The 25,847-nt window shown below is 39.7% G+C and overlaps 1 protein-coding gene and 1 long non-coding RNA gene across 10 annotated transcripts in view; one reads left to right on the top strand and one right to left on the bottom strand.

Moving 5' to 3' along the window:
• Positions 933-5,689, bottom strand: LOC102162428. 6 transcript variants are annotated; one of them, XR_002339084.1, is made up of 3 exons: positions 5,489-5,689; positions 3,645-3,706; positions 933-1,336 (listed from the first exon to the last, which is right to left on the bottom strand). It is a non-coding gene; the product is annotated as an uncharacterized LOC102162428 (long non-coding RNA). The 6 variants fall into 6 exon arrangements; XR_002339083.1 differs by having other exon boundaries at positions 933-1,320; XR_002339081.1 differs by having other exon boundaries at positions 5,511-5,689.
• Positions 5,701-25,847, top strand: part of PTPN4 (protein tyrosine phosphatase, non-receptor type 4) — a 197,585-nt gene continuing 177,438 nt past the window's right edge. For 2 of the 4 annotated variants that reach the window (XM_003133309.4, XM_005654169.3), the window contains exon 1: positions 5,701-6,150. The gene's annotated coding sequence lies outside the window, so the exon portion shown is untranslated. The other 2 variants (XM_005654170.3, XM_013982143.2) reach the window with 2 other exon arrangements.

The following is a 25,847-nucleotide window of genomic DNA, read 5'->3' as shown; positions in this document are numbered from 1 at the left end:
AAATTCATATGATTAAAAATATGTTCATCTTGGAAAAAGAAGTCAGGAGAAGCAACGAACTCTTTCAGATATTGTAACTTGTGAGAAATTCTATCAGCTAAAAAGCTTGATATTAGAGACCATGGCACAGAGAGTCATGTTTACAAAGATGCTGACACCTTCAAGCCCAGGGTGACTGTGTGACTATGGTAGTTGGCATGGCTGAGAGACTTTGCTGATGTGCTTGAATGAAGAACCTTGAAATGGGGAGACTGTCCTGGGTTATGTGGGTGGACCCAGTGTAACCACAAGGGTCCCTATAAGAGGGTCCTGAGAGGCACAGGAGGTAATAAGACACAGAGAGACCTGCAGATGCGAGGCTGCTGTGTTTCAAGATGGAGTAGGGGCCACATGGCTTCCAGAAACTGGAAAAGGCAAGGAAAGAGATTGGCCCCCGGACTCTCCAGAGGCACCCAGCCTGTCAATCCATTTTTTTTTATGATTTTTATTTTTTCCATTATAGTTGATTTACAGTGTTCGGTCAATTTCTACTGTACAGCAAAGTGACCCCATCATACATAGAGATATTCTTTTTCTCACATTATCCTCCATCATGTGACCAGATATAGTTCCTTGTGCTACACAGCAGGACCACATTGCTTATCCACTCCACATGCAGTTGTTTGCATCTATTAACCCCAGACTCCCAGTCCATCCCACTCCTCCCCCTTGGCAACCACAAATCTATTCTCCAAGTCCGTGAGTTTCTTTTCTGTGGAAAGATTCATTTGTGCTGTATATTAGATTCCTGACATAAGTGATATCATATGGTATTTGTCTTTCTCTTCTTAACTGGAATCATGCTTTTTAGAACATTGTTCTCAATGCCTGGCACAAAGCTAGCACTCAATAGCATCAATGTTGATGACGATGATGAGACAATAATTACATGCTGATCATTCTGCTACTTTATTCTTATCATGTAAAAATTATTTCTATTAAGCAAATGATTTAAAATCATTTGAATAAGCAATTCCATTTCTTAATACTAAGAAAATATGTAGTATGATAACATTTTTACTTTATTGCTGTTTTAGACTATCTCTAATTGTCAGATATTTTTAACAATTCAATTTTGTACCACTCTTGATGTAGCCTCCTCTTTGTCTTCTGGAGTAGGATGTCTTTTTGAAAGGTTTTGGTCCATTTGGTTGAAGATTTCTCAGCATTTGGTTGTAGATTTTATCATTTTTAGGAAAGAGGTTGATCTCCATTCCTTCTATTCCACCATCTTCATCCCATCTCCTCTGTCAATCCATTTTGGACTTCTTACATCCAGATCTGTAATGTAATAAATCTGTGGTGTAAAGACACTAAAGTTGTGGTACTTTGTTCCAGAAGCAGTAGGAAACAAAAACAGAGATGGAATAGATAGCTCTGTGGCATACACCAAAAAATTCCCAAATCAAATTTAGAATTTAGGAAATCCACGAGGATTCGGGTTTGATCCCTGACCTTGCTCAGTGGGTTAAGGATCCAACGTTGCTGTGGCTGTGATGTAGGCTGACAGCTGTAGCTCCAACTCACCCCCTAGCCTGGGAACTTCCATATGAACGAATCTGGCTAGTATCCATGAGGACTTGTGTTTGACTCCTTGTCTCACTCAGTGGGTTAAGGATTCGGTGTTGCTTCGAGCTGCGGTGTAGGTCACAGATACGGTTTGGATCCTGTGTTGCTGTGGCTGTGATGTAGCTGCAGCTCCAATTTGACTTCTAGCCTGGAAACTTCCATATGCTGCACGTGAAGCCCTAAGAATTAACAAAACAAAACAACAAAACCTCATACCACTCTGATGTGGACCTAGCAAGCTGACTCCAGATTTCCTTCAGAATTGTCCTCCTTACAGATCCTCAGTGATCCAAGGGTTTATCATTTTTCCAAAAGGAGCTCCCCCAACTTGCTGATGGAGGGGTGTGTCGGGGGGTGGTGGTGTGTGGGATGGGGTATGGAGCAGGGAGTTGTCGGGGTCAGGCATGATGGCTGGTCATTCGGCCACAACGCCTGATCAAAGCTTCTTCTCTGCTGCCTTGCGGCTGCCAGAGGTCACTGCCCCAGCCCAGGCAGCCTGGGTTGGCACGCAAGCCAGAACAAATGTCTTTTCCTTTCTGGCTACAGCTACCCGGGGTTGGGAGGCAATCAGACACTGCAAGGCCACTAGGCCTCTCTGCCAACACCCTCCAAGTGTGGACACAACCCTTGTTTTTACTCTCCCAAAGCCCAGCCAAGGGAAGGCACAGACAAGGGGGAAAAAAATCACAGTCCACAGCAGTGTCTGCCCATATCTAGCAACGTTTGAGGCCACTTTTATGTGAAAAAAAATCTTGCAAACTCTCATTTCATTTAGTGCTAAATTAAATTATTTAGATTAGGTTTCTTTTTCTTTTCTTTTTTTTGTCTTTTTGCCTTTTCTAGGGCGGCTCTCACGGCATATGGAGGTTGCCAGGCTAGGGGTTGAATAGGAGCTACAGCTGCCAGCCCATACCACAGCCACAGCAACGCCAGATCCGAGCCGCATCTGCCACCTACACCACAGCTCACGGCAATGCTGGATCCTTAACCCACTGAGTGAGGCCAGGGATCGAGCCCTCAACCTCACGGTTCCTAGTAGGATTCGTTAACCACTGCGCCACGATGGGAACTCCAGATTATGGATCTTGATTATGTGTAATCATAAGATCAGGTATACAGTTCTTATTCTCAGATCTCCTGTACGTTCATAAAATGAAAACAATTTTCACATTAATTTAACAAGATTGAAAATTCAATGAATGTTCGGTATGTAATACAAATGATGTTGTTTTGGTGAAATTAAATTGCCCTTTGTGAGGAGACTATGGAACTCACTGCTATGGTATGTGCTTTTTAAGGCATGCTTATAGTTGATTTAATAATCCCATTTTTTAATTTATTTATTTTGAATGGCTGCACCTGCAGCATATGGAAGTTCCCAGGCCAGGGATCAAATCCAAGCTGCATCTTCAGCAACGCTGGATCCTCAACCTGCTGTGCCCTCTGGAGAGTGGGAACTCTCCAGTATTCTTCTCTATTTAAATTTCTGTGAAACTTTTGTACAGTGTGCCATGAGGACGCTTAACCTTCATCTAGCTAAAGGATTCAATTTTTTTTCTCATTAGCCCAAGAAAGTATAAGTTATAGTTCTTGGTGTCAAATGCAAAATCAAGTGGCAGTGTTTGGTTACAAGGTGGTTATCAAGATGATCCAGAATGGGCATATATTGATATTTTAAAGATTATAACTGAAATAAAGGTAATAAATATTTTCATAGAGACCTTGGAGGTACGACTCCATTTACACCAAATGTCCAGAGTAGGCAAATCCATAGAGACAGAAAGTAGATTGATGGTTGTCAGGGGGTTGGGGGAAGAGGGAAGGAAGAGTGCCTGCTCCTGGGTATGGGATTTCATTTTGGGGTGATTAAAATGTTCTGGAATTAGGTAGTGGTCATGGCTGCACAACTTCACAAATATACCAAAAAGCAACATGGCATAGAAATTATATCTCAACTTTTAAAAAGTTTCTTCACAATTTTCCTAAAGAATTGTAGGTACACATGAAGAGTACATCCGTTTACTTAAAGGACTTACCCTGTGGAGTTTCCCTAAAGAAAGTGTGTCCTCTTCCTGCCCCTCCAACGCTGAGGCTCCAGCTGTATTTATATTAAAGGTGAGATTTATATTTGCATAAAAGGTCACTAGAGTTTATGGTTGAGGGTAGGAAGAATGGGCTGAGGGAGAAGGTCTGGAAATAGGAAAATTAGTTGGAGGACTAGTTGCAAGGCTCTACAGGGAATCAATAAGGACACATTTGGACCCGACTAGTCTCACTCAGAGACACAGCAATTTACCAGATGTGAAGCTGGGTAAGAGCCAGCTCTGCATCAAGTAACTTTTTGAACTCCCCCCAATATAATATTTAAGCCCTTCATTCTTTCAACAGATTTTTCTGACACCAGGCAATGTCACTGTCATCAGGCATTAGAGGGGACACAAAGATGACTCAGTCAAGGTCCCTGCCCTCCAGTAACTTACAATGGAGAAGTGGCCCACGCAGGGACAGGTATCCCATAATCAAATGTCCACTGTGATAAGAGAAAGGGAGGTGTATGATCTAGAAGTATCAATGTCAAAGGAGGAAGAAATTCTTCAGGTGTAAGTCCTCTGTGATCTGTGGCTGCAGGATGACTGAGTGTTGCTAGGCGGAGATGAAGTGAAGAGCATTTCAATAGAGGGAGGACAGGATCTTAGGCACAGAAAATGGAGAAACAGGCAGGAAAGCCTGTCAGGGAAGGATGAATGAGCACTGGCTGGAACTAAGCTCTCAGAAGGAAACTAAGTGGAAGAGGTAGCGCAGAAAAACAGGGACTGGCAAGTTGTCTTTTTAAAAATGGAAAAACTCAGAGTTCCCTTTGTGGCTCAGCGGTTAACAAACCCGACTAGGATCCATGAGGATTTGGGTTCAATCCCTGGCCTCACTCAACGGGTTAGGGGTCCTGTGTTGCTGTGAGCTGTGGTGTAGGTCGCAGACATGGCTCAGATCTGGCGTGGCTGTGGTGTAGGCCGGCAGCTGTAACTCTGATTCCACACCTAGCCTGGGAATTTCCAAATGCTGCGGGTGTGGCCCTAAAAAGAAAAAATAAAATGGAAAAACTGAACTGGGGTGCAAAGGAGAAGATGGTCATTAGAAATTGCTGTCTTTCACGGATTTGTAGAAATGTGCCAGATTTCACCTTGCAAAAACCACCCCTCATCAGTAAATGAGCACTTTGTCGGCTTGGAGAGAAAGTGATTTTTGAAAGGTTTTAGGCAGGCCGGTTCTGGTGGGGGCGCTGCGGCTAAGAGCAAGGAAGAGCAAGAAGGTGCCAGACGACAGGAAAGAACTCTGACAAAAATGAATGCAAAAAGGAAATGTAGCAGTTTCCAAATTCTTCCTCCCATCATTTGGCTAACAACCCCTCCCCCTCCACGCGGCCGCCCCTAGTCATGTCTCATCGCCAATAAGTTTGTGCCATCAATAGGATGTTAGAATGCACCAGGCTACAAACCCTGGCGTGGTAACACTCACTTCATACGTTTGGTTAGAACGAATTAATTCAGTTTTTAAAAGTACATCGTTCCTGGCACACAGAGACACCCAAACGTCTGTTTTATAAGTGAACGTTGTTTGTTCTTTGTTTCAGGGTCGGTATTTAGGAGAGGAAATGATTCAAAACTGCATCCTAAAACCTATATTCTCTTTTAACACTTAAGTTAGTACAACCTGGGGCCGAGAGGTCCGGTTTTTCTCTTTTTGCCCCTTCGGGCGATCCCTTAGGTCAGTAGGTCCAGCGGGGGTCGCAGTTCCAGTAACCAATCGCCGCGCGGCCGCGGGGCCAAGGGGCCGCGGGGCCGCGGGGTGGAGCCTCAGAGCCCCGCCCCTCCTCCCCACCTACCCAGGTCCGGCCTCCCTCGCACCTGCGCGTCCCCCGGCTCTCGGGCTGGTGTAACATCTTCCAGCCGGTGCTGGCGGGGAAGGGGCTTGGCCTCGTCTCTCGCGAGATCGCCTCCAGTGGCCGCCACCGCCGTTCCTGGCTGCTGACTGGCGGCGTCTGCGCAGCCGCCATGTTCGGTTGCTATGCTGTGGCCTGGGAGACGGGGTGTGCTTGAGGGAGGAGGAGGAGACGGAGGAGGAGGAGGAGGAAGAGGAGGAGGAGGCGGAGGAGGCGGGAGGGACTGAGCTCCCATTGCACTCTCACACACAAACGCTGCCCGGGATTGCCTGCCCGCTCGCGCAGCGCCGCACGCAGTTCCGCTCCTCTCGGCCCCCACATTGTTCGCTCAGGACTCCAGGGTCCCCAGGGGCCGGATTCCGGGCCCCGCTCCGGGGCTCCCCTCCCCCACGGCAGTGTGGCGGGGTCGGATTAGCTCATCCCCGCAGGGAGGTGGGAGAGCGCGCGGCCGCCCCGCAGTATGAGGTGGTGCCGGCGGCTCGGGGCCGTGGCGCGGCCGCTGCGGCGCCGGCTGCTGGGGGGGCGCTGAGGGAGCCCTGGGGGCGGCGCAGCCGGGCCTCCGGGCTTTTCTTCTCCAGCCGGGAGGACGCGGCTGGGATACGAAGGTAAGAGGCTCCCGTAGCCCTGCCGGCCGTTCGGCCCTGCGCGGTACGCGAGGCTGTCACCTGCGGCTCTTGGGGCTCGTAGGGGCAAGTCAGGGCCAGCTGGAGATGCGAGGTTGATGCCAAAGTAAGGGAAAAGGATGCTTCCTGCCTCCTCCCTTTCTTCGCGGGACTCCTGCTTTCCGAGCTCCTGGGGGGTTTAGTTGGAATGTCTGTTGTGGTTGAGCCAAGGGAGAAGGGATGGAATAGGTGCGGAGATGGAATGTTCCACGGCATCTAAACTCTAGGTGAGGTTTTGGAATCTTCCGAGTTTTCCATTGCTGGTAAGATTTTTTTTTCTTATTTTAATAAATTGGGTCCTATGAGCGCTTCCTGCGTGCTGTATGGGCTTACAGTCCCTACCATTGAAGTTTTAAGCCTTTTATAGATCTACTGATGCCTACTTGTATTAAGGAAATCTGTAGTTGGCCCAGAAAAAAAAAGTTGAGTTTAGCAGAATAGAGGTACGAGTGCGTTCCCCAGGGTTTCCTTAAAATGAAGCAGTTTACAATTGCATAGATATATGTATAGATGGGTTCTGCGAAACTTAGAAGGGAGACTTAATGCCTGGGAGGTATTATATAGTGACCACAATGGGCACTCCGATTTGTAGAATTTTCAAGCGCTTTTTCTCGGAGAACCTGGACGTCTGCAGTATACCAACTGCTTTTAGAATCCGAGATTGGGGTAGTATTAGGTTTTTTGTGACCAGAGCTGACAGTTGAAACAGTCCAGTTTAAACCATGTTGATGGAGGGAAAAAACCCCTAAAGCCAAAGTATCCGATTTGTAAAAGATGATTTGAGTAAGAAGACGACCGTGGAACAGTAAAACCAGGGCATTTTTTAATCCTGATTTTTGAATCTTAACCTGCCAGAGAAAAAAATTATTTTTCATTTTTTTAAGGGGGTGGGGAGGAGATGACCTTAAAATAAATGATTATTCAGAGCTCTAAGTGTGCTTAAGGGGATAGAGCTAGATATTATATCAGTTAAATTTGGCATATTCAACATACAGATTTTTTTAAAAGACTTTTTTGAAAGCAAAAGTTTATCAGACAGAACTTCTTTACTAACTCATAATAAGAGAGTAAATTTAGTCTGACAAAATACTGTGGGATCCACTGATTTTGTCAGACAAAATTTATGCTCCAGTTACCACCAATGCTATTTTTATGTCTCTCTCTGGATCTTTCTTTTTTTTTTTTAATGGCACACATGATCTGTTAACAGTTTTTTGTCAAAACATGTGTATGACAATATCATGATCTTGAATGGTTTATAAGAAGAGAATCATGGTCTTTTTTTTGTCTATGGGAATATTTGTGATTCAGCTAATCAGTTTTAAACATTTGGCACGAGGTTTTGAAAACACAAGCAGCGGTGACCATTTTGTAGTTTCATTAATATTAATTGACTAGGTTAAAGTTTAAGTTTAAAAATCACAGTTTCCTCAAAAGTAGTCATGGATGAGGATGTGACTTTCTTATTGCCTGTTTTCTTACCTGCTTAGATTCTGGGCTGTGGGCACTAAGTTATTTAAAACTTGTGGTTTCCCCTTATTTTCTAATTGAATATCTTTTAAAATGGCCTTTGTAACTTTGTTACTTTAAATTTGTGACACCCAATTTCTAATTTAGGCTAGGCATAAAACCAGCATTGATTGAACACACCTGCTAAAAATACTTTCTGGGTCAGATGTACTTAGAATGCAGCCTCAGGAAAATTCATTTGAACTGTTCTACTGTGACCAATGTACAATGTATTGAAGGACTTTAAAAAAATTATATGCTTTCACAATTAGATTTCATCAGTTACAGGCCATAGAATCCTAACTTTAATGTATAAAGTACTTCATGTGGGATAGTAAAAACTTACTGCAATGCTTTTTTAATTTTTTTTTAACTTATGTGACTTCCCTCCCCATAGATATACTAAACTCTGATGTGTATATTTGAAATATTTTAGTTTTGTCTATTAATCGTAATTAATTTAAACTGTGGTGTGACAGTACAATGTGCAGTGTTACCTGTTTAGTATTCATTTATGACTTATTCTGAACTTTTTGAGGAGGTGTCAGTGGTCATGTTTTTGAGTAAATTATCTTTAAGGAACAAGGTAAGAATGCCAGAAAACTTCAAGGAGACACTGTTATTAGCTGTTATTGAGAGAACTTTCTCCCTCGCTCCCCGAGTTTAAACTACAAGAAAGCTTTAAAAAATATGTAGAAATCTTGTTTGGTGGAAGTTTAAAGACAAATGTTTAAAAATTCTCTTTTAATTGCTAGTTATTAGGAATGTAAAATTTGGCAACCTCACTAGAAATAAGTCTTTGTGACTTAATGTGACTAAGTATGAATTATTGCTTCTAAGTAAAATTTAGTATTGGCAGCAGTTCACCAGTTACAAACTTGAGTTGATTTTTGTTGTTTTTCCGGGTAACAGCATGCATGTTATGAAGTTTTTTATATGCTGTAGTCTAGATTTGTCAAATTTGTCATTGTACTCGACTCTGCTGTGAAGTCTTGAAGATTGGTTTACCATTCTAGAAATCCTTTTTATTGTTTACCAGAAAACTACTGTAGGAAGAAGGTGTTATTTCTTCATTTAACATTCAATTAGTAGCACAGATGGTGAGAAGGAATACAGTGTAGCAGTATTGTAGAATCTTCTTTATTGGTGTGGAAGTACAGAATCTCAGAGCACTGTGATTTATCTCTTTTCCTTTGCACGATCATAAAGTACAGTCATATTTAAAATAGGGTGGGAAACGAGCGAGGAAATTTATTGCATTCTCCTCCATTTTATTAGAGGCGGTTCCCCCCTACATTTATTCTTCATTTTCATTGTTACTAAGCCGAAACACTGGAAGAGAGGTGCATGTATTTGAAGGAGTTGGTGGGAACAAAATGAAAATTAGGTACTGTGGATTACCTTTCAGGGAAGATAGTGATTTGGGTGAGTTATTGTGTTTGTATCTTTTAACAAGGAGGTTTTATAGAGAAGTGGAAAGAAAAAAAGGATTCAGAAGGGAGGTGTTCATTATCTCTTATGTGCCAGACAATGTCAGGGGGCTTTTTGTGTTAACCCACAGAGTCGTCAAGTATACTTTGTGAGGTAGGTATTATTAACCCCCTACTTCCCACTCCCTTCCCCCAAATGGGGGCCAAGAGAAATTAAATAACTTGTCTAGGATCACACTGCTAATCAGTTGAGTTCAAACTAGGTCCGTCTGACTCTGAAGCTTATTCTTCAGGTCTTGCTGTTCAATTAAACTTTCTGCAGCAGTGGCAGTACTGTCAGATATGGTAGCCATTAACCATGTGTGGCATGGAGCACTAGAAATTTGACTGTCATGCCTGAGAAACTGAATTTTAAATTGTATTGAATTTTAATCAGATTCAATTTAAATAACCAGATGCTAGTTATCTATAATATCGGACAGCACAACTTTTAGATCTTGTGCCTAGAAAATCTGAGTTTTGATATTGAATTATTGAGTTTTGATATTTGAACTAGCTTATATATGACATTAGGCAAGTTACTTAGTTCTTGAGCCTCAAGTTAATCCCTTGTGAAATGAGAAGACGTTATTACTTAAAGATTATCTTCAGCATCCCTTCTTGCCCTAGAGTTCTATGATTCTTGTTAAAATGTACAGTGGCATTTATATCTGAAAGAACCCCACTCCTTATATAAAGATTTTTGTTTGCTTAGTCTCTCTTTTTGAAAAGAGTATGTGTAAAGCACACATAAAGGATAATGGATTATTTTCCCCTTGGTTGTTTGGCAAAAACATTGTGTAACCAAAGGTAGTACTTTACCTTGGAACAAAGTTTGAATCTTTAATGATCCTATTTTCAGCATGCCACTTCCCATTTGAGAATATATTACAGTTCCCTGTTGCTTATCAAATTAATTCCAAACTTGTTTGCTTGGCCTTAGAGATTTTCCACCAACTTCGTCTCACTAACCCTGTTTTTCATTCTTCCTTAAAAAAAAAGCATTCCCCCACCCCCTGCCTTTGTTTCTTCATTCTATTTTATTTTATTTATTTTATTTTATTTTTTTGTCTTTTTGCCTTTTCTAAGGCTGCTCCCGAGGAATATGGAGCTTCCCAGGCTAGGGGTCAAATTGGAGCTGTAGCTGCCAGCCTACGCCAGAGCCACAGCAACGAGGGATCCGAGCCACATCTGTGACCTACACCGCAGCTCACAGCAACACTGGATCCTTAACCCACTGAGCGAGGCCAGGGATAGAACCTGCCACCTCATGGTTCCTAGTCAGATTCATTAACCACTGCACCACAACGGGAACTCACTGTTTCTTCATTTTAAACATTCCTATCTCCAGTCCATGTGCCTCCTCTTTAAGTCTTCCACAAAATTCACCTTTTTCTGAAAGAATGCTGCTTAATGCAGTCATAATGATCAGCTTTTGAATCCTGGTAATAAGTACTTTAGAGTTAATATATGATTGTTTAGGTATAGTTGAGTATATCTTTCTTTTTATGTTGCCTACTTAATGAAAAAGTAAAAAAATTAAAAATGAGCATTGTTTCTTTTGTATTGCCTTCTGAGTTTAGTCCACTGCTCAGCACTTCTGCTTTAAAAAGTTGCTAATAAAAAATATGGAATATAATACTGTAACAACATTCATCCTTAATCACCACTCTAGTACATATTTTTGTTTCCTTCCAGGCCTTTGTCAGTATTTTTTTTTTCTTTTTTAATAAAGTTGTATGGTAGAATAATAATTTTGAGTTTAGTATATTGGTAACATTGTATAGCAGAGGAGGTACAGTGTAGGGAAAAGCTGACAGACTTTGGGGTGAAGTGGGTTGGCATCTGATCTCAAAAACCTTGGGCAAACTCTGTAACCTCTGTGCTTGTTTGCTTGCCCTTCCTTCTTTCTTTTCTTCCCTCCTTTTTTCCGGTCTTTTTCTTTTTTTCCTTTTTTTTCTTTTTGGCTGCAGCCACACTGTGCAGAGGTTCTGGGGCTAAGGATTGAACCTATACCACAGCAGTGACAACACCAGATCCTTAACCCTCTAGACCCCCAGGGAATTCCCTGTGCTTACTTTCTTGTCTATGAAATTAGTGTAATAATACCTGGCCCTTGAATTGTTGTGAGGGTTAGGATAAGGTATATAAAGCATTTAGTATTATTCTTTAAATATGAGATGATCAATAAAGGGTAATTGGTATTATTTTCCCATTCCCATCATCATGAATATAATTTAAATGGCTTAGACATTTAGGTGATTTATGATTAAGTGATTTAACATTTACCTTTCATTAAATATTTTAGTTGTTCTAAAGTTTCCACTGTTTTAATCCTCAGTGAGTACCTTTGTGGTTTTAGCTTGTTTGTATATCTGTTTCCTCAGTCCACAACTCTGGGACTGGGGTAATGGTCCAGTAGTATGAGTATTTGTATGCCAGTTCTCTTCTGGAACAATAGGCATTCTTGTTTTGGAAAGAAGTGCTAATTTGTTTATAAAATTATACTTCATTGTTTTAGTTAATGTATTTTGAAAAATTTAGTTTATTGGGGAATGATGTAGTGAACATTCATTTGTGTGTTAATTAAACAGACATTTGGATGAATGTTTATAGGGATTACTGGTATACCAGTAAATAAGACATGATTCTTGTCCTTGAGCTCAAATTCTAGGGTGGTAGCATATGTCAACAAACAATTATAATTCAGAGTGACAAGTGTAATAAGATCTGGGGGAAAGGAGAAGTGGCATTTGAGCAGAGTCTTGGAAGATGAGTTGGAACTGATCTGAGTAGAGAGAACAGCATGTCCAAAAAGACAAGCATGAAAGGAAATGTGTGTTTAGGGAAATGGTCTATCTCCATGTCAATGAGATGGGTATTGATATCTGATTTTGTGTGTAAATCTGTGTGGTTGTATATGTGTATTGACTATGATAGGAGATAAAACCTTGTGAAGGTCCTTGTTTGGGCTATGAATGCAATCATATTAAGGCCTTTAGAGTTTCTCAACTGAGGTACCATGAATGGCTTTCCTCTGGACCAGAGAACAAGATACCTGTCAGCATATGGAACCAGACATATTGGAGCCCCCAGGATGGTTTCTTTTAACCTAGAAAAGGCTTCTTGGCTTGTCCTAGTGCAATAAAAATTATTTTCTTTGTTGCCAAGTTAAGAAAAGCATTGTGAAAAGCACTGTTTTAGAGGTTCTTAGTATTGAAAAGTTTATGATAACTATTCACCTCCTGGCATTCTCAGTATGTAATACAAAATAAAACCAACACCAAACGTTAAATAAACATAAAGAGGAGTTCCTCTTGTGGCTTATCGGGTTACGAACCCAACTAGTATCCATGAGCATGACAGTTCCATCCCTGGCCTAGCTTAGCTGGTTAAGGATCCAGTGTTGCCATGAGCTGTGGTGTAGGTTGCAGATGCAGCTCAGATCCTGTGTTGCCATGGCTGTGGCGTAGGGTGGCAGCTGCAAGCTCCAATTTGACCCCTAGTCTGGGAACTTCCATATGCCAAAAGTGAGGCCCTAAAAAGCAAAAAATAAAATAAACATAAAGTTGAGTCAAAGTCCTTTTTTTCTCTCCTCACTCCTCTCCCTCCCCCCATTAATTACTACTTAACTGCTTTGTGTGTATGTGAAGTATCTTTTTGGTGACCCTGCCTGGCTGGTGCTCTGCAGGAGTATTTTGTCTGCCTGTTGGAGAAACCAGGATTTACATTGGGGAGCAATTATATATATTTAAATAAGGGAATGATAAGATTAGATGTAAGATTTGAAAGCTAACTCCTGACTTCTGAATAATGATGGAAGGATATGTAAAAATGATGCAAAGATGAGGTTAGAAAGAGCAGAGAGACCAGTTAGGATGCTCTTGCAGTGGTCCAGGTGAGAGGTAAGAACCAGAAATGAGGAAATAAAGATGAGGCTGTAGGCCTAGAACTAAAAACTGATTAGGTAGTTTCAGGAGAACTGAAAGTCCGTTTGGATATAGGAGGAAAGAAGAAAAGAGTTGATGTTGATGTTAAAATTTCTTCTTTGGGCAACTGGAAAGGAAAGACCAAATAATTTATATTGAGTAGCTACAGTGAACCAGTGTTTTGCTCGGCACCAAAGTTACCAGAAGTTCTCATTGAATTTTTAAATTTTATTTTGAAATAATTTCAAACATACACAAAAGTTGCAAGAACAGTGTGAAGAGCTCTGGGATACCCATCAGCGAATTTCTTTTTCTTTGAATTATTCTTGCAACTTAAAAAATATTTTTTATAAGACTTTACTTTCTTAGGATACTTTTAGTTTCACAGCAAGATTCAGGGAAAGGTACAGAGATTTCCTATAAGCCCTCATGTTCCCACACATGAACTTCAACCAGTTTTTAGCATTGTGCTTTATGTATACTGTGTGTATACAGAAAGTAAGAGTGTGACATCTTGTGCTTGGTTCATTGTGGCTGGTGCAATCAGGCCTTCCCTTTCAGATGCCCAAAGAAGGAACCTTGACATCATTTTTGACCCTTTTCTTCCTTTATTATTGGATTCTCATCATGTTTCTGTTCTCTCTCTCTCTCACTTTTTTTTTTTTTTTTTTTTTTTTGCTTTTCAGGGCTGTACTTGCAGCATATGGAAGTTCCCAAGCTAGGGATGGTATCAGAGCTGCAGCTGCTAACCTGCGCCACAGCCACACTAGATCTGAGCTACATCTGTGACCTGCACCACAGTTCATGGCAATGCCAGATCCTTAACCTACTGAGTAGGTCAGGGATGGAAACCACATCCTCATGGATCCTAGTTGGGTTTGTTTCTGCTGAAACACAGCAGAAACTCTTCTGTTCTCTCATTTTTATCTCTACTGCCAACCATTTCAGACGAATGCACCATTTCTCATCTAATTGACTTTTTCCGAACCATTGCAGAGCCAGTTGCAGACCTGACGCTCTTCAGTCCTAAATAATCTAGTGTGTTTTTATCAAAACATAGACAGTCTCTTACATAACCCCTGAATTAGGAAATCAACACTGATGCACTACCTTCAAACCCCAGATGCAGTTCAGAGTTTTCCAACTGTCCAACAGTGTCTTTCTTTCCATTTTGGTCCAAGATTTGTTTCAGGACCACACGTTGCGTTTAACTGTTTTGTCTCTTTAGTCTCCTTCGATTTGGAACAGTTTCACAGTATTTTTTTGTCCTTTGTGGCCTTGACTTTTTTTGTTCTGTAAGATTCCTTAACTTTGGTCCATCCAGGAGTTGCTCATAATGCGGACTGAGTGCATTGTTGCCAGGAATACAATAGGAATGCTGTGCTCTTAGTGTGCCTGTGTTTAACCTTGAAACCTTGTCAAGTTCATGTCTGTTGGGTTTCTCTGTTATAAAGTAATCATTTTTCTTTTTGTAATTGGTAATTCTTTCATGGGAACATTTCTAAGACTTCGTAAATGTTCTGTTCCTTATCAGACCTCTGCCCACCACCCTTTAGGTCCACTAATGACACCTGCCTAGATCAGCCACTGCTATGAAGGTTGCCACCTCCATTTATTAATTGATTTTCTACTGAAAATAGTTCCCTTTCTTTCATTTATTTCCTCATTCATTCATTTACATTATTTACATATATACTCGTGGATTTCTATTCCTATTCAATGGATTTTATTATTATCATTTTAAATTTTATTTTGATGCTTAAATGGACCTAGATTTGGCTAGTGGGAGCGCCTTCAAGATGGCTCCCATGTCTTTTCTTTTTCTTTTTTTAAATTAAAGTATAGTTGATTTACAATATTGTGCCAAATCCCAAGCCTTTTTGACACATCCCCATCTTTTGAGTGTTTCCTTACTTTCTGGCCCAAAAAGATGTTCCAGATTCTTTTTGTGCTTTCCTAGTCCCAGCCCTGGAATCATTCATTTTCCCCAAGGAATCCTGATTTTCTTTATTTCCCTCATTTAATCCAAACAAAAATTTGTTAGAAGGGTGTTATCCCCAGTTTAAAGAATAACAAAGAAAGGTGTGTCACTTTGGATGTATTGCCATGTAGATAGTAAAACAAATACAGCTGTGCATAACGCCGAAACAACTGCCTCCTCCCGCTACTGACTACCATAGCCTCTGACTTCCTGAAAATAGTCGGGAATTCAGAGTGTCAGAATTTAGGGTTGTATAGGTGTGAAAGCAGTGGATGTGATTGCTACTGTTACTGCTTATGAAGTGTGTATAAAGTTAGGAAGAGTGCCACTGACAGGGCCCCAGCTAGCATCATTTAAAGGTTAAGGGCTCTCAGAAGTGAAGAGGCCAGTGAAGAACTTGAATGGTGGTGAGAGTCTGGTTGTGTGGAGGAAGGTGAGACAGGAAGGAGTTTCAAGAAAGTGCCAAATGCTGTGGAGAGAGATGAAAATGAAAGTGCTTTGAAATTTGACTCTTGGAAACTTATTATGACATTAACTAGTTGGTTTTCAAGTGTGTTCAGGGGCCACCTATATCAGAATCCAATGAGATACAAAAAAAAAAGTCAGTTCTGCAGGTTTCATCTCAGACTGTGAAGATTTTTAAAAGGGTGGGTGAGGAATAGGAAGGTGATCACGGGAGAAATCTGCTTAAATGCTGCTGCTGCTGCTATAGTTATTCTGAGATATAGAAAAGTTTGAGATTCATTGTAGCAGATGAGTTACAGTAGAGAGGTGTGATAAACTGAATTGATGAAACTAGACATGCAATGAATATAGCCTAGACAATGCTAAGAAATTTGGTCATAATGGGAAGAAGGAAGATCTCTTAGGTGATGGAGGAATAGGAGACAGAATAAAAAAAAAAAAATTTTTTTTTTTTTTAAAGGTTACATATGCCTTAACACTATGGGGGATTAAGAGAAAAAAACCATAGTGGTAGTTTGAAAGATGGGTAAGTTGAAACTATGTAGCAACACATACTATAAACAAAATGTCCTGAATGAACTTTGCTAGGTATTGGGGTCAGCTCCCTGTCCCCATTTCAAATGATTGCCATCTTATGGTGAGTTTTGGAGTTATTCAGGGTCACTGTTAATCTTATTTTATTATTAATTAAATTTATATCTTGTCTTTTTGTCAGACACTTAAGGGTGGCTACTTGGTTTACATTTCAAAATAATACAAAAAGGCATATATGGAGTAGTCTCAATACTACAGTCTCTGTCTATCCTTCCCTTCCCTGCTCTCTGTAGGTAACCACTTTGGGGTTTTGTATATTTTACCAGTATTTATGCAAATAGAAATAAAATACAAATGTAAATTACTGTTTTCCTCCTACCTTTCTGTGTAGAAGGTAGCATACTATATTAATGCTTTATGTAGAAATTGTTTCATTTAAAATATACCTTGGATCTCTTTTGACTTCATTATGCAGAAAGCTCCCCACTTTTTCCCCTCCTTTTTTTAATGTAGTGACATGTTCTATCGTGTGGGCTGATTCTAATTATTTAAATTTTTACTCTACCTCAGCTTTTTAGGCCCTTTTACTTGTGTAACTCATTTACTTTCACCTCTGTGTACTAGTACTCCCATGAGGCATTTTGCATTAATGACCTGCCTTACTTTCTTCGCCTGAAGTCCTCTGATGCCTAGTTGGATAAACCTTTCAGATTTTATGGCCAAACAAAAAAGACTTCCTTATTTCAGTAGCTTAGATAAAAATTTCAGTAGCTTCTGTTTTTAGAAGAAAAAGAGAAAGGAACAAAACTAATATTCATTGAACTTGATTGGATTTTTAATGTATGATATCTCATTTAATTCTCCTAGCAACCCTGTGGAGTAGGGAGTGTTATCCCCTTTTTATAGATGAAAAAGCTGAGGCTCACAAAGCTGAGTTGTCCAGACTTTCACAGCTAGAACATCAGATTTAGGTTTTGAAAGTAGGTTAATTTGAGTCCAGAATCTGTATCTTTTCTGCTGCTGTCCTATTTTCTGTCTCCTATTTTTGAATTCTTGAACTCCAGGCTTGAGCTGGAGCTCTCTATCTGCTCTAAGCCTTTCATCAAGAACCATGAAATTAGACATGTTTCCCTAATGTGTTTTTCCTGGCTGCTGGGATAGCACCTGCTTATCTGACCTCTGCAGCTAAGGCTCTGCTTGCCTGGATCACTGCCTGTTGCTGGCTCCTATACACTGTGGCTATCATTTTCTATTGACTGCCCAGGTTGCCTCTCATCGTCACTGCTGAGTTTTCCTTTCTACCCTGATTTCCCTTGCTGTAGCCCTGTCAACACTTGAGCGTCAGCTTGGCAATGTGAAGCTTGATCACAACTTCTGAAATCATGCGGTTGATTTTAAAAGGTCATCGTGTCTTGTCTGGACTTTTACAATAGTCTCTTAAAGTGCATTCTGCCACTCGTTTTGCCCTTTTTGACCCTCCTCTGCACCATAGCCAGGGTGATCTGACATGCACATCTCATATATACCCCTTTATATACCCCTACTCAGAATTTTTTGTTGTCCTCTGTAAGATAAAATCTAAACTCATAGTCCCATCCAACTGTCCAAGCCTAAGCCTCATTCCTGGTATTACCTGGAATGCACAGGGCCCTGCATGTGATATGTGCTAATTAGTAGTGACTACACTTTGAGTTAATAGAATGGATGAACTTTCCAAGGGGATTATAATTTGGGAAACAGCAGTTTTTAAAGTAATGTTGGTGCTCTTTTTGTCTGTTTCTTTTTGAGATATTTCTTAATGCATGAAGTAAAATAGTTTTACAAACTCCAAAGATTTCCAGATTGTTTTATTTACATTGGAATTCTAAAAATCTCCATGCTTGGTTTATTTCTATTTCCAGCTTACCTTTTCCAGCCCAATCCATACTACAGTCTGTTGCGGTGGCTTTCTAATACTAGCTACTAGGGAAACGGGGAATCTTCATAAGGAAAGATTTTGTGATTTGAAAAAGTCCTCCTAGGTGATTCTGATATTGTGACCCAGCTTGCATCTGGTAATTTTTATGGTTTTTGATCTGTGTAGGCGTAATAGTTTACAAAAGAACTGTATAGGTCAATTCTAATTCTCAGATCCCCAAGACCCTGAAAAACAAAAAGTTTTTGTAACTAATTTGGCAGCCAGACTTGGCCTATATTGATGTGAGGCTATTCATTCTTTTTTTTTTTTTTTTTATAGAAATTTTGTGTGTGTGTGTCTGGGAGTGACTAAGAAAATGTTTTACACAGGAGGTTTGAGCAAAATAAAATCTCAAAGGTTTAATATTTTAAAGTTAATTATGGAAATTCCATTGACTATATTGCTTTGATCATTGCTAGAAAAATAATCAACCCAAGATAATTAAACTTGATTGATGTTGTTTCCTTAGAACATTTTCTCAAAAATTTATGGATGCCTTCTCTTTAGCTGAAAACCTGTCAAATGAAAAATCCTCTAAGTACTATTTGACATCACTATCTACTAAAAGTGCTTAAGGACAGTCAAAATGTTTTTGTTTTGTTTCGCTTTTGTTTTTTTGTTTTTTTTTTTTCATTTTTGAAAAAATAAATGTTATTGGAATATAGGTGACTTACAATGTTGTGATAGTTGCAGGTATCAGCAAAGTTAATCAGCCATATATATATATATATATATATATATATATATATATATGTTCTTTTTCGGATTCTTTCCCCATATAGGACCATTGAGTAGATTTCCCTGAGCTGTATAGTAGTAGGTCCTTGTTACTGATCCATTTTGTAATAATAGTGTGTGAAGCTGTTTATTCTTTATTTATTCTACTTACAGTGAACATTCTTAAGGTTCTCTAAAGAAATTTTAAGTAGCAGTATGGTTAATGCAGGGTGTTACCTAGACTCAATCAAGAATGTACATAATATAAGGTGGTTGTGCAATATCACCTGTCTGTATTTTAAATATTCTGAAATTCAAAACAATTGTGAAAGTGTTTTGAAACCAGAGGTTTCAGATACAGGATTGTAGACCTGAACCAGTTTTTACTACCACAGTTTCCCTAGTAATGGGTGATAAATGGTACTTTGTTTTATTTTTAATTTCTTTTTAATAATAATGTTATTGGGCTATATATATATATATATTTTTTTTTTTTTTGTCTTTTTTTGCTATTTCTTTGGGGCCGCTTCCACGGCATATGGAGGTTCCCAGGCTAGGGGTCGAATCGGAGCTGTAGCCACTAGCCTACACCAGAGCCACAGCAACGCGGGATCCGAGCTGCGTCTGCAACCTACACCACAGCTCACGGCAACGCCGGATCGTTAACCCACTGAGCAAGGACAGGGACCGAACCCGCAACCTCATGGTTCCTAGTCGGATTTGTTAACCACTGCGCCACGATGGGAACTCCTTTTTTTGTTTGTTTGTTTGTTTTGTTGTTTTTTTTTTTTTGGGGGGGGCTATATATTTTAATTTACTAATTTCATTTCTTGTTGCAGACATCCTTCAAATTTTTTGTTCATTTATCCGATAGTCTTAATTTTTTTTCTTTCTGATTTATAATATTGTAGATATTAACTGATTTTCTCTTAGCACAGTAGCCCATTTGTGACATATTCTAAGCTTTTTGCATCTAACATAAATAGGAAATGCTGCAAGTTTGAAACTTATGTACTTGGAGTTCCATTGTGGCACAGCAGAAATGAATCTGACTAGTAATCATAAGGTTGCAGCTTCACTTCCTGGCCTCGCTAGGCAGGTTAAGGACCCAGTGTTGCCATGAACTGGGGTGTAGGTCAGAAATGTGGCTTGGATCCTGCATTGCTATGGTTATGTGTAGGCCAGCAGCTACAGCTCCCAACCCCTAGCTAGGAACTTCCACGTGCTGTGAGTGTGGCCCTAAAAAAAGAAAAAAACAAAACAAAACAAAAAAACATGTATTTATGGTGCAAGGGAAATAACTGTTTTTATGCTAAGTCTTTTCTTAGAGTAAAAGCTAAGGTGCTTACTGTGGCCACCAAAGCCCTGCATGGTCTGTGGCTCCTGCTCTTTCTCTGATCTCATCTCTGACCATTGTCCTTGTCCACTTTCCCAGGCTACACTGGCCTCTTTGCTGTTCTGGGGACAGGCCTGGTGAGCTCCCACTTCAGGTCTTTGTGCTGTTCTTCCCTTTGCCTGGAACACTTTTCTAGGCATGTGCTCCAGACAGGGTATCCATATGATCACTCTTTCGCTTCCTTTCAAGTCGGCCAAAAAATGAATTTCTCTGTCATACCTCTCCTGAATTCCCTATCCAAAATTCTGTCTCTGCTCCCACATTTCCTGGTTACTACCTTATAACATACTATATAATTTTTTTCTTGTCTTATCAGGTTGGAAGCTCCATAAGGGCAAGAACTTTTATCTTGTTTTATTTGTTGACATAGTCATATTGCTTCTCTCTGTCTGGCACATTATGGATAGAGCACATATTCAGTAGATAATTTGAACAAGGGAAGGGTTAGGGGAAACTAAGGAGGAACATTATTTGCCTAACATATAGAAACTTTATTTGAGGCTTTTATTTTTTATAATTTTTCTCAAATTTTTATTCATGAAATCAAAGTATAATAATTGAATATAATATTGTATGGGTCTAGTATTGAGAATAGTATAATTCTTTTGTATGGGATAACATTTCCTTAAGAAGGGTTCAAAGTTAGTGTTCCCTATCATCAGATCAACTGAGAATGTCTACAAAAACCATTCTTAACTCTGGCCCCAAGACAGCAAGCAGGTTTGGCCTGTGGGCCATAGTTTGCTGATTCCTGAACTATGTGACTTTTGCCCAAATTAATGCAAATTCCTCCATAACACAGTCCCAAATATCTTTCCAACTATAAATGTTACTGTTCTCTGATGAATTGTCTTCCACCTAGCTGGATAACTGTTGTTGCTTGGATATTCTCTGGTTTCTGAGGCTTTTAATAATACTCTGTTTTAATTCTGGTATAACTACAATATTTTAATAAAAGCATAATGTGTATTTCCAAGTATTAAAGTCAGTTTCCAATATTTAGAGAGATGTTATCCAGTGATGATAATAATATAGCTAATGCTTATTAGGTACTTTTTAAGTGTCAGGCACTGTGCTAAAGTTTTTTTATGAATTATCTCATTTAATCCTCATAGCAACTTGTTCTGTAGATGAGGGAGCTGAGGCACAGGGCAGTTTAGTGGTCACCCAAGGTCATAAAGGTAGTAAGGATTTGAGCCTTAAAACAGTCTGCTTCCTGAGCCCACAGCCTTACCTATTAATTAGTGTTACTTCCCATGTATACCAATAGTTTGTATTTTTATCATTTTGGCCCCTTTGCAGAGCCCCTTCTGTTTTAATCTAAATTTGAAATGCTGATAATCAGTTCTTTACAGCAGACATAAGGGCCCTATAAAAACATATATGAAGTAATAAATAGGATTAAATGGTGTCATGAGCAGATGTAAAATTAGTAGCTTTTGTAATTTAAACTTTACCCCAATTAAGAAGTACCTTTTAGGAGTTCCTGCTGTGGCGCGAGGGAATCAGCAGTGTCTTGGGAGTGCTGGGTTCAATCCCCAGCCCGGCACAGTGGGTTAAGAATCTGGCATTGCCACAGCTGCTGTCTATATGGCAACTGCAGCTTGGATCTGATCCTTGGCCTGAGAACTCCATATGCTGCGGGGTGGCCAAAAGAAAAAAAAAAGTACCTTTTACATCATGCTCTTGATAGCTTTTCCTTTGTGCTATTCTATTTTGTTAAAAAATATTGGTTTTGGAGTTCCCGTTGTGGCTCAGCAGGTTAAGAACCTGACTAGTATCCATGAGGATGGTAGGTTCCACCCCTGGCTCGCTCAGTGGGTTGAGGATCTTGCACTGCCATGAACTGCAGTGTAGGCCAGCAGCTGCAGCTCCTATTGGACCCCTAGCCTGGGAACTTTTCTCTTTTTTTTTTTAGGACCACACCCAGGTAATATGGAGGTTCCCAGGCTAGGGGTCGAATTGGAGCTATAGCTGCCAGCCTACGCCAGAGCCACAGCAACTCGGGATCCAGGCCACGTCTGTGTCCCACACCACAGCTCATGGCAAATCCTTAACCCACTGAGTGAGGCCAGGGATCGAACCCACGTCTTCATGGATACTAGTTGGTTCATTAACCACTGAGCCACGACAGGAACTCCCTGGAAACTTTCACATGCCGCGGGAGCAGCCCTAAAAAGAAAAAAAAATAATAGTGGTTTTGATTCACTAATTTGATTTCATAGCCAATGACTTTCAAATTATAGTTTGAAACGTTTCATTAAACATTTAGGGCTGTAAACTGTATTGTTTGTGTTCAGTTTAAAAGAAAACTATGCTTGGAGTTCCCATCGTGGTGCAGCAGAAACGAATCTGACTAGGAGCCATGAGGTGGAGGAATCGATCCCTGGCCTTGCTCGGTGGGTTAAGGATCCGGCATTGCCATGAGCTGTGGTGTAGGTTGAAGATGTGGCTTAGATCTGGCGTTGTTGTGGCTGTGGCGTAGACTGGCAGCTAAAGCTCTGATTAGACCCTTAGCCTGGGAACCTCCACGTGCCGCGCGGGTGTGGCCCTAAAAAAACAAAACCAAAAAAACAAAAAAAAAAGGGAAAGAAAACTATGCTTATATGAAATAGTTGCTAGTTCTAAAGGAAGGATTAAAAACTCTAGAGGCCAGCATTCCTTTTTTTTTTTTTTTAAATCTAAAAATGCTCTATACAAACCCCTAACTAATAAGAAAACAGTTTTTGCTGAACACGAGAGGAACACCAAAGCTCTAAAGATGATAACCGCATATACTACAAAGCTGGAGCTTTTTAGACAAGAAAAAGAAACATTTTCTTTGGCTGGTGGTACTTAATGAAAGGTTGACTTTATTGTTGGAGTTTCATATGGAGGAGGTTAGATGAGAAATTTCGAAAGTAGGGAGAGAAAGAACTAGCAGCTGCGGAAGTTGTTTCTAATACATGAGAAAGACGGTAGTTCTTTGACTCACTAAGACAGTTTGTTTATGTCTTCTTTAGTATACTGTTTCATTGAGTTATTTAAAGTCTCTCTCCGAAGCTAGATGGTGAGCTCATTGAGGGCAGAGTTCTAGACATATGCCATTTTTATCTCTGGCATCTAGTACTGGGTCTGGGAACTAGGAGCTGTTGACATATTTACATGAGTAAACAGATGTATTGAAGGCGCAGGACTAGGAAACTCTTTGTGATCATTGGGAAGTTAGGTGTCTGTATCTGTCTCTCAGACATACAGTACTTTAAATTCTATAATGTATAGATAGGAAATAAAGAGATGTAAATTGTTAAGTATCAAAAAAGGGAAAGTCTCAGGTAAATAAATTTGATGCAAGAAATGGTTCAAGTTAGATATCTGTGTTTATAGTTCACAATGAGTATCATATTTATTTTGGCATTGTAATTCAGCATTCTTGGCAGGTCAGTAGCAGTTGAATAAAAGATATACAAAGAGTATTTGGAAAATGCTGCTTGTATGTTAGTGAATCAGTGTGTGCATGTCCAGTGCTTATGGGTTTATGTCTAAAGTGATTATCTGGGATACTTTTTTGTGGTACTATACCATTTCTTAGATAAGAAGCTTCTTGTATAAGTTACTACATAATAACTACTATAAAATGTGTTGGGATATTAAATATGTAGAGAGCAATTTTAGATTAGAACTATTTTTTTTCCCTTCTGCAGGTGTCAGTGTTATTATATAGCTCATAGTTTTGATAGCACTGTCCTAAGAGAATCTGGCCCTTTCAGTTTTATATTGCCAAGTTCAGTTCAGAGGGCTGAAGGAGCCTTCACTGAATATAGTGTTACAGCAATAAGCTAAGTTACTCAGTCAACTGTCTTACATGCCAACATTTTAATTTGTAGACATCCAAAGCATTATATAAGAAGCAGATGGCTCATTGAAGAACATTCCATATAAAATAACTGTAGAGAGTTCCCTGATGGTCTAGCAGTTAAAATTTGGTGCTTTTACCTGTGCCAATGCCTGGTGTGGAAACTGAAATCCCACGTCAAGCCACAGAGGAGGGAGGAGGAGCTGTAAAGGATTGTTATTATCCAGAAAGCTTTTTGTCAGTGGTTAATTGCTCCGTAATTTTGGATAACAAAGATTTTATTTTGTCTGCTACTTTTGTTAAGTATGAAAATAGAAATTGAAAGGATTTTTTTTTTTACCTTTCCTCAATTTTTTTATTTAAAAATTTTTAAACTTATGCAGAAGTAGCAAGAATAGTATGTACTCTTCATGTAGATTCACCAATTGCTAACATTTTGCTACTTTGCTTTATCTGTTACATATTTAAATTTTTTTGAATTATCTGAAGGTTGCAGACATCATGATCATAAAACTTTACCCCTAAATGCTTTAGCATGCAAACATGAATCTTCTAGAAACAAACACATTCTCTTATATAAGCACATGATCACACTTAGGAAATTTAGCATTGACACAATACTATAATCTGAAATACATTCCATATTCCAGTTTCTCCAGTTGTCCAGACAAGTCCTGTGTGTGTGTGTGTGTGTGTATCCCATTCATGACTGGATCAAGACTGACTATGTTAAGTGTCTTAACGAATGTTTTATTCTTTTGCATTTGGTTGTTTCGTCTCTTTTAATCTAAAGCATTTCGGGGAGTTTCCGTTGTGGCTTAGTGTTTAACGAATCTGACTAGGAACCATGAGGTTGCGGGTTCCATCCCTGACCTCACTCAGTGGGTTAAGGATTGGCGTTGCCACGAGCTGTAGTGTAAGTCACAGCCATGGCTCTGATCTGGTGTTGCTGTGGCTCTGACGTAGGCCGGTGGCTTCAGCTCTAATTCAACCCCTAGTCTGGGAACCTCCATATGCCATGAGTGCAACCCTAAAAAGAAAAAAAAAAAAAAAACCTACAGCATTTCCTCAGCCTCCTATGTCTCCTCCTCCATCTCCCTTCTTCCTTATCCCCTTCACGTTTTTGAAGAGTCCAGGCCAGATTTTTGTAGAGTGTCCCTCAATTTGGATTTGTCTGATTGTTTTATTTATTTTTTCATAGTTAGATTCAGGTTAAACATTTTTGGAAGGTGTATTACACTTTTGGAAGGTATATTTACATTTTGGAAGGTATATTATATTTTTGGAAGGTATATTATATAGATGTTGTATGTATAACATCATGGTGCCTGTGACAGTTTTGGTGAGGTTGAATATGATCATTTGGTTAAGGTGAAATTTGACGGATTTTCCCTTTTGTAACTAAGTAATCAGTGGGAAAATACTTTGATGTTATGTGTGTATCTTATTCCCCAATAAATTTTTGCCCAGTGATTTTAGCATTAATTGATGATTCTTGCCTGAATCAGTTATGATAGTTGTAAAATGGCAGTTTTCTATTTGTGTTGTTTTACGTTTATCATTCGACATTACTTTGAAGAGTTATTCCCTCCCTCACCTAAAAAAATTAATATCAGTTTAGACCTATGGATTCTTGTTTTATTGATAATATTATATATTCTAGTTATTATTTATTTTGGCTGGTGGGAGCCCCTTTTAATTGCCTCTCATATTTTTGATTTGTTCCCATCAGATTTTGGGACTTCTTTACTTAGTGGCACAAGATGTTTAGTCTGACCTTGTATTTTCCCTACCCCAGCTCTGGAATAGGCCATTTCTCCCAAGGAGTCCTGGTTTCTTTTAGTGTGG

This window comes from Sus scrofa, chromosome 15, assembly GCF_000003025.6.
Source record: "Sus scrofa isolate TJ Tabasco breed Duroc chromosome 15, Sscrofa11.1, whole genome shotgun sequence".
Lineage (NCBI taxonomy): Eukaryota > Metazoa > Chordata > Mammalia > Artiodactyla > Suidae > Sus > Sus scrofa.
Note: the sequence above shows the minus strand (reverse complement) of the source record. Positions and strands in the feature narration are given on the sequence as shown.